Here is a 14,062-nt window from a genome sequence, read left to right as displayed (position 1 = left end):
GATAACTGGTAGGGTTTGCTCACCAGTGAGTCATCCAAGACCTGCTGAATCAGAATCTTGAGGCATAAGGTTAGGACAGATTTACTGCTCTCTGAAATTTTTGAAACAAGCTCACTGGATAATTCATGCGCACACCAACGTTTGAGAAACCCTAATCTATCTGATCAGGAGACCCAGAGCTAGAGAAAATGAATGACTTGGACAATGGTATGTCGCTAATGAGAGTGTCCAGAGCATTTATCAAACGTTAACATGCATCAGAACTATTTAGAGGGCTTGTTAAATACAAATTTCTGAGCTCCACCCTCAGAGTTTCTGATCCAAGAATTGACATTTCTAACAAGTTTCCCAGGACAGGCTGCTGCTCATCTGGGGACCACAGTGTGAGGACCTCTGGTCTCTGCTGAAGTCATTAGTCACTTTTCTGAGGGCATCAATGAAGCCCTGCACCCTTAAAGGCCAAGGAAGACAAAGTATTCCAAGAATGATGTTAAAAATGACATAGAAACATGACCAACATACATCATATATACTTATTCTAAGCCATTCTGTTCAATTGGAAGACACATACAGAACTGGAGAACATCCCAACTCATCCAGAACAAAATTATAAGGGTGATGAAACATATGAGGAGACAAAAATGACTGAATAAATAAAACGACTAAGTTCACACACAAAAATTTTTAAATCTATAAAATTATAAAAATACATGAACAGAATGAACAAATTGTAGAATGATAGCATTAGATAGCTGGTTTGATTAAGAGGTCGTTTTTAGGTATCTTTTTGAGTTATTTCCATAGAAAACCTAGTCCCAGACCAATCTTGAGACTAGATTTTGATTCAAAACCACTTTTGGTGCCCATCCAGCGTGGCTCAGTGGTTGAGCATTAAGCTATGAACCAGGAGGTCACAGTTTGATTCCTGGTCCGGGCACATGCCCAGGTTGCAGGCTCAATCCCCAATGTGGGATGTGCAGGAGGCAGCCAATCAATGACTCTCTCTCATCATTGATGTTTCTATCTCTCCCTCTTCCTTCCTCTCTGAAATCAATAAAAAGATATACTTAAAAAAACACTTTGGAAATGGCTTGCCACTGGTTCCACACAAAGCCAGGGAAACCACAGAGAAACATTCTTCGCTCACCATCCCAATTCTGCGTGACTCAGGCATCCCAGTATTACATTAGAACGGATAGCATTTTGCTTCACTGCTACCCTTTTCTCGTGTAGACAGCTCTTAACCCTGAGATACTGTATTCAAATAATTCTCCCAACAGCTCAGAATATCTGTAATTGCCTCTGTCTACCTGCTATTTGTCTCACTGTTCTGAGACCACATCCAAAATCCATAACACATGAATTCCACGGACAGCATCTCCACAGGACTATCATACACGTTTTATATCAAATTGTCTTCTACCCTTTCAGGCCCATTTTTTACTTGTAGTCCTTGCTGTGCTACCTTTGGTATCTGTATCATTTCCTCCAAAGAAGTAATACACCTAAAGTGTTAGGTCCTTTCATTATCCATGTTACTCCCACACCCACCTAAGTCTCTCCCTCTACCTTCTAAGAATCTTTCCCCAAGCTTTTATCTTAGTAACACATATTTGCTTTTGTATTCTCCCAAACCCACCCTCAACACCCTCCTCTCCTCCCAAGAAATAACCACACTTCTAAGGGCACAATACTTGGTTTTTGACCTTTCCAAAATCAGTGTAAATATCATTGTGTCAGTGTACATAATTGCTTTTTAGAGCTAAGAGGCAAAACCAGGTTCCAAATAACTTTTGTTACACAGACAAGTGACTTGTTCAAGCTGGCTATAGATTTTCCTGGGATTTATTACTGGCTATTCTATTTTGTTTGTTTGTTAATCCTCACCTGAGGATATTTGACCTGATTTAAAAATGGGCAAAAGACTTTACCAGGCACTTGTCCAAAGAAAATATACAAATGGTCAATAAGCATATGAAGAAATGTTTAACATCACTAATCATTAGAGAAATAGTAATCAAAACCACAGTGAGATATCACCTCACACCCATTAGGATAGCTACTATCAAAAAAATCCCTCAGTGTTGGTGAGGGCGTGAAGAACCTGGAACTCCTGTGTATTATTGGTGGGAATGTAAAATGGTGCAGCCACTATGGAAAATAGTATGGCAGTTCGTCAAAAAATTAAAAATAGAATGACCATATGATCCAGTCATCCCACTTCTAGGTATATACACAAAAGAGGTGAAAACAGGAACTCGAACAGATATTTGTACACCCATGTACAGCAGCATTTTTCACAATAGCCAAAAGGGGGAAGCAGCCCAAACATTGGCCAACAAATGAATGAATATACATACAATGGGATACTATTCAACCCTAAAAAGAAAGGAAATTCTGACATATGCTACAATATGATTGACCTTTGGGGACATTATTTCAAGTGAAATAAGCCAGTCACAAAAAGACCAGTGTGGCTCAGTGGTTGAGTGTCTACCCATGCACCAAGAGGTTGCCAGTTCGATTCCCAGTCAGGGCACATACCAGGGTTGCGGGCTGATCCCTGGTGGGGGGCTTGCAGGGGGAAACCCATCAATGATTCTCTCTCAAAATAAATGTTTCTATTTCTCTCTCTCTCTCCCTCTCCCTTTCTCTATATATAAAATTAATTTTAAAATCTTTTTTTAAAAGACAAATACTGTATGATTCTACTTATATGGGGTATCTAGAATAGTTAAATTCATAGAGACAGAAAATAGAACAAGTGGTTGCCAGGGGCTTGGGGAGGAGTAAAGGAGAAGTTTTTATCATGTATATAAAGATTCAGTTTTGCAAGATGAAAGCATCCTGGAGGTCAGTTGCACAAAAATCTAAACATATTTAATACTAAACTATATACTTAAAATGGTTAAAATGGTAAATTTTGTGTTATGATAAAGAAACAAGCATCTGAAGTAATAGACTTAACTTTTAAATCTATTGCCACATTTTTATTTTACATAAAGTATATTATTAACTCTCAATATTAACATGCCCAGAATGCTATCTATACTAATAAAAGGGTAATATGCTAATTAGACTGGACATCTTCCAGACGTCCTTCCAGACAAAGCCATGGTGGCGGGGGCCGAGGCAGAGGTGGTTAGGGGAGATCAGGCTGGCAGGGAAGGGCAGTCAGAGGTGATCAGGCTGGCAGGGGAGGGCAGTTAGGGGGCGATCAGGCTGGAAGGGGAGGGCAGTTTAGGGGGTGATCAGGCCAGAAGGCAGGGGAGCAATTAGGGGCAAATTGGCAGGCAGATGAGCAGTTAGGGGCATTAGGCCAGCAGGCAGAGGTGGTTAGGGGTGATCAGGCAGGCAGGCAGCGAGTGGTTAGGAGCCAGCAGTCCCGGATTGCAAGAGGGCAGTCGGACCCCCCGAGGGGTCCCGGATTGGAGAGGGTGCAGGCCGGGGCTGAGGATCACCCCACCCTCCGTGCACAAATTTTGTGCACCGGGCCTCTAATAATATTATAAATATTAAAGTAAAGGTATAATTTGTAGGATTGAAAATATCTATAAAATAGTGAACTTTATACATAATGCTTACATTTTGTAAAATTAATAAATTTATAAGAATGATTACTAAAGAATGTACATAGTAATGAAAATAAGTTCATAGCAAAGCCTGTTTCATTTCATGTTAATACTCCCCTTGAAAGTTTCAGAGAGCTTCACAAATCTCAGGGCACTAGAAAGAAAGGATTTCATCTGTTTGAACCATAAATTGCACAGCAAAACCCTCATCACATGTTTCCTGAAAAATGCTGGACTGGATGCTAAGTGCAGTGTGGCACAGATCCCAGGTGCTTCCAATGCTTACCTACCCTCTTACTCTTTAGTCTCAATATGAGCAAGAAACCTGAAGTACAAATTAGCAAATTTGAAGAGATGTTTCATAAAATTTAGTATTTGGCATCTAGATCTCAAATACAGATTTATCCATTTACATCCAAGAAAAAAATATATACATTTTTAATTTAGAATTAAAGTTCAAATACAGTTATATTCAATTACATTCTTCATTTGATCTAATAATGAGCTATTTGAGAACATAATCCTGTGTCAAAACAGTAAACTAAGATTATTGGTGTTGTTATATTCAAAGCAAAAATCAAGGAAATCACTAAATAAAAAATACAAAGATTAGAGATAAAGAATGTCAATCTTTGGTGATACCTGTAAAAGGCAGATTCCTAAAACCTGCCTCTGCTGGGGTCCAATCCCAGCGGGTCCAGGGGTCCCCAAAGGTGTGGACGGAGTCGGCGAAGAAGGAATGACACGAAGACAGCCTTCAGTTGATCAGCAGCCTAGTCAGGACCTCTAGCCAGGATCTCCAGCCAAAGTTCTGGTCGGAGTTCTGGTTAGGAACTGATCGGGATCTGATGTTTATTGTCTTGTTACATCTATATTTATACCAGCCGATTTTAATCCTGTCAATTTCTATTACAAAGGTTAGGGCGTTTCTTATCTCCATTCCAGGGAGTAAAGATTATGTAGCTTAACTACCCACCTGGCACTTAATTAAGGGGTTGTATCCCCTCCCTAACCTCAGGGAAAGATCCCCACCTGGGGAAACAACCTTTCTCGGAGAGGTGACCTTGGTTAAAACACATGGCGCTAAAGAGAGCAAACATATTAAAAACAATATGCTATATATGCCAGGTCCCTTGAAACATATGCTGTGCAGATGTTTCTTTTCTGCAGCGACTGTGTCAAGCAGCAAGGATGGACTGGCTCCCGGCATGCCTCCTACCATTCTGTTCCTGATGTTGACACACTAGATTGAGGCCTAGTCATTTGAATTTTTAATGTGCATTTTTAACAACACTCTAATAACACTTTGAGGGGGGAAATGCAAAACACACCACCAGTAAGATATAAATTACAAAGTCTTAGAGGTATACCTTATAAGGAAATTCAGATATCATTCTATTTAACCTGATTAATATAAGAACTCCTTCTACAATACTGACTGATTGACTGATTTCAATAAGAATACCAAGATTTAGGAAACACCTATCAGAAAGGATACATGCATCCCTATGTTCATAGCAGCACAGTTTACAATAGCTAAGATTTGGAAACAGCCTAGGTTCCCATCAGCAGATAAGTGGATTAAAAAACTGTGGTACATCTACACAATGGAATACTATGCTGCTATAAAAAAGAAGGAACTCTTACCATTTGCAACAGCATGGATGGACCTGGAGAGATTATGCTAAGCGAAATAAGCCAGTCAGAGAAAGATAAATATCACATGATCGCACTCATTTGTGAAATATAATGAACAACATAAACTGATGAACAAAAATAGAGCCAGAGACCTAGAAGCATCAATCAGACCGTCAAACCTCAGAGGGAAGGCAGGGGAGGGTGGGTATGGGGGGACGGGGGGTAAGAGATCAACCAAAGGACTTGTATGCATGCATATGAGCATAACCAATGGACACAGACAGTGGGGGGTGAGGGCATATGCTGGGGAATGGGAGCGGCCGGGGAGAGGTCAATGGGGGAAAAAGGAGACTTATGTAATACTTTAAACAATAAAGAATTTAAATTTTAAAAGAAAGAATACCAAGATTTATATAGTCAAATAAATAATATATGCTTCTCTGTAAGATATGAAGCCTAACCTCTTATTTTAACAATATCATTGTTTAAAACTTAGAGTCACCTCTTCTTAGAATTAACTTTTTCAATATGGAATATGAGCCTTCAAATACTAGTACATATAAAAATTACAAAAAGAAAAACTGGTTTTGTTACATTATTGCTCCTTCTGTGTGTGTGTGTGTGTGTGTGTGTGTGTGTGTGTTGTTTTTTTAATCCTTACTTGAGGATATTTTTCCATTGAATTTTTTTTTTTTTTTTAGAGAGAGTGGGAGGAAGGATAGGGAGAGAGAGAGAAACATCAGTGTCAGAGACACATCCATTGGTTGCTCCCCCTCACCCTGCACTCACCTCACCAAGACTGGGGATCAAACTGTTACCGAGGTACATGCCCTTGATTGGGAATTGAACGCACAACCCTTCATTCCTCGGGCCAATACTCTAACCACTGAGCAAAATTGGCCAGGGCTCCTTCTGTTTTTTTATTAAAATTAGAGCTCCCCTGATTCATCCAGTTCTAAAGTTCCTACTACTTTTCAAATACACCATCACAGAGTTGAGATTTGCCACCACAGAAAACAGGATGTTTTAAAGAAAGGTAACAGAATCAACATACAGAGAAAATATTTAATGTTTTGAGTAGAAGATAGAGAATGGCCTCTCAAAAAGATAATGCCCACTTGGATATGTAAGTTCAACTGGGCTTTTTTAAGTATATTACTGAACAGTACTGAACACATATCAATAGTATTAAAAAGAGAAGACATTACCTGTGACCACTCTTCACTCGCCTCCTGCGGGGTTGTTTTTGATCACTTCACTATCAGAGGGACAGAAAAAAATTTCTCCAACACTTGGCACTGCTGGAAACTCCAGGAAGACTTTTAAAATCTATAGAAATAAAATAAAAATGTTCTACAATCATAAATAAACTATAAAAATCCAATCTAAGTTTTCCTAGTTTTTTCCTCCTCCCATTTTCCACCATTTGTTGTGCACTGAGTGGGCTCTTCTCAGATGGTGTTTACTTTATCATTTAAAAAATAAGCAAAAACTAAATCTTTATTTAGAAATCTGAATGCCAGCCAAAAATGAGAGACTCTCATTGGGTAATAGAAAGTAGAGAGGAGGATTCTTCCATCCTCCAAAAGAAGTTAAGTAATTATATGCTTCTTTTACAAGAGGGAAAAAAAGTGAAACTAAATAAATCCATATCCATGCATCAGGAGCATCATGTTAGTTAATGACAACAAAATAAAAAATAGCAAAGAGAGGACCATAAATAACTTTCATAAACAATTTTTTCAAAATATGCAAGACTCCCAAAATATTCCCAGGAACTGATGCCGTCCATTGTAATAACCTGGTTGTTATTTAACAGAAAAGGAGTGGAAAGGAAGACCAAATAATACAGGCATGCCATTTATTCACTCTGAGTCTTTCCCTGCTGACTGATCCAGCGGTTCTCAACCTGTGGGTCGCGAACAATGAAAATACATCCTGCATATCAGATATTTACATTACGGTTCATAACAGTAGCAAAATTACAGTTATGAAGTAGCAACGAAAATAATTTTATGGTTGGGGGTCACCACCACATGAGGAACTGTATTAAAGAGTCGCAGCATTAGGAAGGTTGAGAACCACTGGTAGACAAAGGCAGTTTAGACGCATGCCCAGTAAGGTCTAAGTGAGACGATGGGAAGGTGCTTTCCCATAAATCACACCTGAAAGCGAGTCAGTGGCCAAGATGGGAGTGGCCACTGCAAGGGCGCAAAATCTAAATATATAAACTTCCAAACAAAGGAAGTCCTCTCTCCTCTCTTGGCTCCAGGGAGCCTGGCTCCTGTGACTCCTGCTGCAGGGGCACGCTCCCAGAAACCAGCATGGCTCAGGGCCATGTGCACCACACGCGGACTAATGGACTTTATTTAGCTCGGATACTGAACTACACCAGCTGCAACATGGAATAGAAACTCTGGACACTGTCCCTCCTCTGGCACTGCTGGACTCCAGCTGCCCCCCTTTCAGGACTGGCTTGGGGAGATGGGACATTGGAAACTGAGGAATGTAACTCCACTCCAATAAAATCTTCCACATCTCATCCTCCCATGGGGGCTCCTGAAAATGCTTATTTCAGCGGCACAAGAACCTCCACCTCATTCTCATGAGTGACCTGGGAATTTAATTCTCAGGTGACAGTACCTTTGACTTATCTAGACATTGACAGTTCAAAGGTCAGGTTTTTTGCCATCCCATGGGCAAAGTTTACTTTGGTTCTAGATACACATCTCATATCATCAGGATGACTGGGAAGATAACTTTCACAGCATAAATACATGGCTTGTGCAAATACTCCCTATTGTACAACCAGAAGAACATGATTTTTAAGAAGGTGCGGAAATTATCCTACCTGAGAGAAATACAGAGAACACCTAGAGGCATCCAGGACAGCATAACAAAAAGACCAACCCCAAACACTTGGAGATATAAAAGGCAGAAGCTAATGCAAATGCTAAACGAAACCATTATTCAATGTCAAAATCGGCAAAAGCTAGAGAAAATTTCCAAGAAAGATTTAAAAACAAACAATACTACACTTAATAAAGCATGGAAACCATTTATTTGTCCAATAATGGAGGGGAGTAAGTAAATTTGATTCAATTATATAATTTACTTAACCACAATTTTGTCAGCCATCAAAAAATTTTGTGTTTATAATAAAGTGGGGAAATGCCAATTAGCATATAAAAAAGAAAAAGACAGGGTACAATGTTGTAATTACCCATAATCATAATTACTTACACAAAAGCAAGAAACAAGATGCAACTTGTTCTGATGTAGTCATATTACGTAAAATATTTCCCCCTCTTTAGATGGGTTAAGGTGAGCAATTCAAGTCAGAGTCTAGTACAACAAATAAGTCTTCAAAATCTCTGTTTAAGGGTTTCCCAAACCCCAAAGGATGAGGCTTTCATTACTATAATAATTTTTCTGCAACAGTCCAATGTATTAAAAGATGGCTTCCTAAAAAGTTACTAGAAGAGGTTTTGAATGTGTGTATTTTTATCTACACTTGCCTTAAAGGCATGGAATGGAATACCTTTTCTTATAACAAATGTTCCACGAAAGGTAAAAATGGGGTGAGGGGTTCCTCAGAGTGACCTAAATCTTCAAAACTAGGCACAGTGGTGGTAGTGACCAGGCATAAGAAGAGTGAGTATGGGGCATGAAATGTAAAGGATAACATGTGTGGTGCCAGATGCATACTAGAGTTACTGGGGGGTCACTTCCTAAATTATATGTCTAACCTTCATGCTCTACCCCTGAAACTAATACAAAATAATACTGTCAACTGTAATTGAAAAAAATGAAAATAAAGGAAGACTAAAGGATAACATTTCACATGCAAATAAACAAAATTCAAATTAAAATTTCCTCAGGACCTTTAAATCTGCCTCCTTCACTCTAATCCAGTGGTTCTCAACCTTCCTAATGCCGAGACCCTTTAATACAGTTCCTCATGTTGTGGTGACCCCCAATTTCATTGTTACAAATTGAACATAATTAAAGCATAGTGATTAATCACAAAGACAATATGTAATGATATATGTGTTTTCCGATGGTCTTAGGCGACCCCTGTGAAAGGGTCGTTCGACCCCCAAAGGGGTCGCAACCCACAGGTTGAGAACCGCTGCCAATTAATCATTTATTTAAGCACCTGGGACCTTGCAGTATAATTCATATTCAAAACTCTGGGCATTTCATTGCAAGAGGTTTTACAAGTCACAGAATCCTCCTTCCTCCATAATCCCACATGAGCAGTTTTAGCGCCATGTACGCGAGTGACACAGGCTCTTCCACTGCCTCATAAGGATTACAGATTGCTCCCAGATGCTTTTCAGGCTATTTCAAGCCTTTCCTCGTTCGGTGACTCTTGAATTATGAAAGGGCATCTCTAATTCATGAGAAATGCTTCTCCCATCTTACTGTTCATTATCATTTATCCTCCCTTTACACACTACATTTTTAAGCACCCCCACACGCAGGCTTTTACTTAGGTAATAAGGCATCACTATGTATCGCTAAGAGCTTTACTGGGAACCCCTCTTATATTTTACCATCATGATTCCGCCAGCAGCAACTTCAAAGGAAGCCGTGTCCTTTGACAGTAATGCACAGAATGACATCGAAAGCAAGGTTAAACGGAACTCAAGTAAATGAAAAGGACTCTAAAAATTCACTAGGTCTTGATAATTCACTTGGTTGTCATCTCATTTAAAAACAAAATATGTCTCCTGTTAAAAAAAGGAAAGTTGGCAGCTAGCGATTCAGTCACACTCAAATCTGTCCCCAGGCAAGTGCTTTCCTCCTAACACAACATTCTACCTCCACATAATCAAATCCTATCCATGCTAACAATCCTTCCATGCAATAACTATGTCACATCCCTAATTTCAACAGAGGAACAAAATTGAAAGCTCATTTACAGATGGCATGAATTCACTGAATTTAGACCTCTACTGTGCTGAGTTCAGAAATCAGCTAATAAGCAGGGAGTGTGCAAAAGGCACCAAATGAACAAAGGGGTGGGGAGGGAGGGGTGATGATAATTATTATTCACATCATGGATTTCTCCCTATAACAGTAAAACAAATGTAGGAGGTGTGCATTTATCCATAGCGCTGCATTAATTGACCTGTGCTTTCCTATAGGGTAATTAACAAATCAATCAATGAAGGCATAAGTCTCAAACAACTCATCGAGAGTTTTCAAATACATGGAGTTGACGATGAGCTGATTATTGAATAATTTCATTCTCCAAAAGAGCTGAAGTGAGACACAAGGTTATAGTCACATGTGGAAACTTGCAGAGTAGAACAAAATATTCTACGTGGGCCCGCAATCATCACTGACTTGATTAAGTATATTAATAGTAACTCTGCCTATTAAAATGGATGAATCTAAATCCATCCCTGAATTTTACAAATGACAAAACTGAAGCAGAGGGAGACTAAGTGGCCTGTTCAAAATGAAGGACTAGCTGGTAAACGTTGAACACAAAGGTAGAATCCTTATTTTCCAACCCACCATCATGCCCTTCTCTACAGTAAGTTCACAATTTCTCAACTAGCTGCCCATTAAATTGATTTCATTCCTCCTTCCAAACAGCAAAGCTTTTAAAAGCTTTGGAAAAGTTGAATCAAATGAACCTTCAATCTTCAATTTCCATTCAATCCACCCCTGAAATTTTTACATTAATCATATATAATTCTCTGTTTTACTCAAGAAACCCAGTGCAATTTAGATGACTTTGGGAGGGTCTCAACCACCAAACAAATTAGTAAATTGCAGCATATCAGAGGAGGAAAAGCAGAGGGGGAAAGGGGGAGAGGGGGAGAGGGGGGGAGAGGGAGAGAGAGGGAGAGAGAGGGAGAGAGGGAGGGAGAGAGAGGGAGAGAGAGAGAGAGAGAGAGAGAGAGAGAGAGAGAGAGACTGACTGACTACAGGCATCTGAAAAATAAACCAAGAATACTGATTTATTAAAATAAATAATGAAGGTGAACAAAACCAAAATTCAAGTACTAAAGTGATGTTTTCCAACATGACAACTCCTTGTGAGATGTTTCTTAAAGAAAAAAAAGTAGTAATTGTTTAAGGTTCTATATTCAAATAAATTTGGAAAATGTTGCATTTTAAATATCCCTCTTGAATATGAACAAAGCACATAATGTGGGTAAGGTCCTAGGAAGGCCTGCAGGAGGGAACCCTGCTTTGTGTAATCCAATGTGTCCATCACATTGGGCAGCCTTGGCTTGCAGAGCTTGCACAGGCGTCCTCCAAGAAACACTTCCTACTCTATTGTGAGGTGCTTTTCTTAAATCTGTAATTGTGATCTTAGATTCTATCATAGGCCTTTTCTATAAAAATAATATCAAATATAAGTAGGAAAGAAATCATAAGATGATGAATGTCATTAATGAATTTTATATTACTGAACCCTTCTTTCATTCCTAAAATAACCCTCACTTGCGATGGTGTGTGTGTGTGTGTGTGTGTGTGTGTATTATTCTTTTAATGTGTGCAAAGTACATATTAAACGTGTTATCTCACTGGATTTTCTAAGCATTCTACAAGGCAGATGCTATCTCGGCAGCTCTGGCTCTCACTCAGGCTCCTCCAGCTCCCATCCTCACCACTCCCCTCCTCACTGTTCCTCATTGCTCCTCACACACACCTTGCTGACTCTCACCTCAGGGACTGTGCAGTGCCTGCCAGACTTGCTGTTCCCCGAGATCCTCTATCCCCAGGTGTCCTCACATATCACTCCTCTATTTATGTCTCTGCTTACATGTCACCTCAAACAGAGGCCTTCCCTGCCTATCCCACATGAAACAGAAACTGCCTCCCAATCTTGTCAGTCTACCCCTGACCCTGCTTTATTTTTTTTTGTAGCAACTGTCACCATCTAACATATTATACTTAACTTGTATCAATTTCTATTTCATTTCCACAGTAGAATGTAAGCACCATGAGAGCAGGGATTTTATCTGCTTCGCTCATTTTCAGAACCAAGTATAGGCCTTGCACATAGAAATTACTTAATATTTGTTCAATGAGTGAATGAATGGCCATTTTAAAATTCTTTTTAAAATTTTTTTTTAATGCAGTCGAGTTTCCCACATTTGGGGAAATCGCAGGGGTCAGCACATCCGGAGTGCAATGGATAAGCCTCGCCCTGGGAAAACCACCTTCGTGATCATGGTATCTCCCCTGTGAATGGCCATTTTATAGACAACAAAACTAAAGCGTAAAGCAATTATATAACTAAAATCACACAGTGGCAGAGCTGAGACTGAAACCCAAGTTTAACTTTCAATTTTCTACCCTAGCCATTAAAACAAATGGCAGGTGATTTTTAGGCCATAGAAAGTGCTCATGTAACCCTATGAATACTAAAACACAAGTTAGTGACTCCGGTAAAAGTCAGAGGAAAACTGTACAGACAGTCCCTGTACAAGGTAAGCAAAAGAATAAAGAATCAGCCCTAACCGGTTTGGTTCAGTGGATAGAGCGTTGGCCTGCGGACTGAAGGGTCCCAGGTTCAATTCCGGTCAAGGGCATGTACCTTGGTTGCAGGCACATCCCCAGTAGGGGGTGTGCAGGAGGCAGCTGATGGATGTTTCTAACTCTCTATCCCTTTCCCTTCCTCTCTGTAAAAAATCAATAAAATATGTATTTTAAAAAAAGAATAAAGAATCAGAAGATAGCCTCCAAAGAATTCCTTGGAAATTATGGGCATTCTATTAAGACAGCTCTGTTCTCTCAATACCCATGAGCCTCACAGCAAGCATCATGAAGCTCTGACCTTCATCCATATGTGTCCTTCCATATCCAGAAGATAAAACTGGATGCTTCTGGGCCGAATGGCCATTAAACATGTGTTACCTCCCAGCACTCGCAGAGATACTGCTCCCCTGGAGACTAGCCATATTACCACCGGCACACACACCAAGCACCTGGCTTTGAAAAATTATTTGCTCTCTCTTGGTTTCAAAAGGCAATTTACAATTAGATAGTCTTCATGTTCTTCCCCTCTTCTATCGTCGGGATACTTTCTTAAACCAACTTTAGGCTAAAAACAAAATTTCACAAATCTCCATTTCTGATATTAAACAGTATCTTTAATTTTTTTTTTTCAGAATCCAATCAAACCCTGCATTTTAGAACCGAGGAGCGGACCCAGCACTGCAATGCGTCACATTTCATCCCATCAATGGAAAGCATAATGAGCAAAGACTGAGCTAGTGAGGCATGACTAACTGTTTTGAACCTATGAATCTAAATCGCAAGGCTCGTTTATGTTATTTCTAACTACTAAATAAAATTATTTTCTAGCATTTCACTATCCAATTACAGTAATTCTTCCACCAGCACACACTTGAGGAATGCCACAAAAGCCCTTTTTCTATTGTTGCTCATAACCTTCTAAATATTTCTCTAGTTGGCTTCTATTCAGAGCTAAATGGGAGGCAGTAAAAATTATGGAAAATGTATGCAACTGCTTCAAATACATCACCCAAAAGGAGAAAAACGATATTAGAGCTATATTATGAGTTGTGAAATTATATGTCCTTCCCCTAGTCTTCAGTTTCAGTGATAGGTAAGAAAATGGACAGACTGGTCAAGTTCCAAATCCCCTCCTATTTATACAGAGCCTAACTCTTCCATCTCAAATTCTAACCTTGGTCAAGGCCAGAACAAACACCTTTCCTTCACATTTTTATACAACTTCACTTTGTAGGCCACAAATACAAGCTTTCACACTGGAGGAAGCAGATTCCAGTGCACCAGACAAATTTCAGCTCTCTTACACCAGGCTGCTGATTGTTCCCTTAATTTTTTCAGCTGTC

The 14,062-nt window shown here is 39.5% G+C and overlaps 1 protein-coding gene and 1 pseudogene across 10 annotated transcripts in view; both read right to left on the bottom strand.

Annotated features, from left to right (window-relative positions):
• The window catches only part of FAM160A1 (family with sequence similarity 160 member A1), a 195,330-nt gene that overhangs the window by 136,262 nt on the left and 45,006 nt on the right, over nt 1–14,062 (bottom strand). For 7 of the 10 annotated variants that reach the window (XM_014455848.2, XM_014455851.2, XM_006081777.3 and 4 more), the window contains exon 2: nt 6,419–6,539. The exons of 2 other annotated variants lie outside the window; for them this stretch is intronic. The gene's annotated coding sequence lies outside the window, so the exon portion shown is untranslated. Of the gene's footprint in view, nt 1–23; nt 61–6,418; nt 6,540–14,062 lie in introns of those variants that run through there. One more of the 10 variants, XM_014455875.2, reaches the window with a different exon arrangement.
• Nucleotides 12,317–12,425, bottom strand: LOC111826559 (annotated as a pseudogene).

The sequence above is a fragment of the Myotis lucifugus genome, unplaced genomic scaffold, assembly GCF_000147115.1.
Source record: "Myotis lucifugus unplaced genomic scaffold, Myoluc2.0 scaffold_1, whole genome shotgun sequence".
In the NCBI taxonomy this organism is placed as follows: Eukaryota; Metazoa; Chordata; class Mammalia; order Chiroptera; family Vespertilionidae; genus Myotis; species Myotis lucifugus.
The sequence above is the reverse complement of the archived record's forward strand: the minus strand, read 5'-3'. Positions and strand labels throughout refer to the sequence as shown.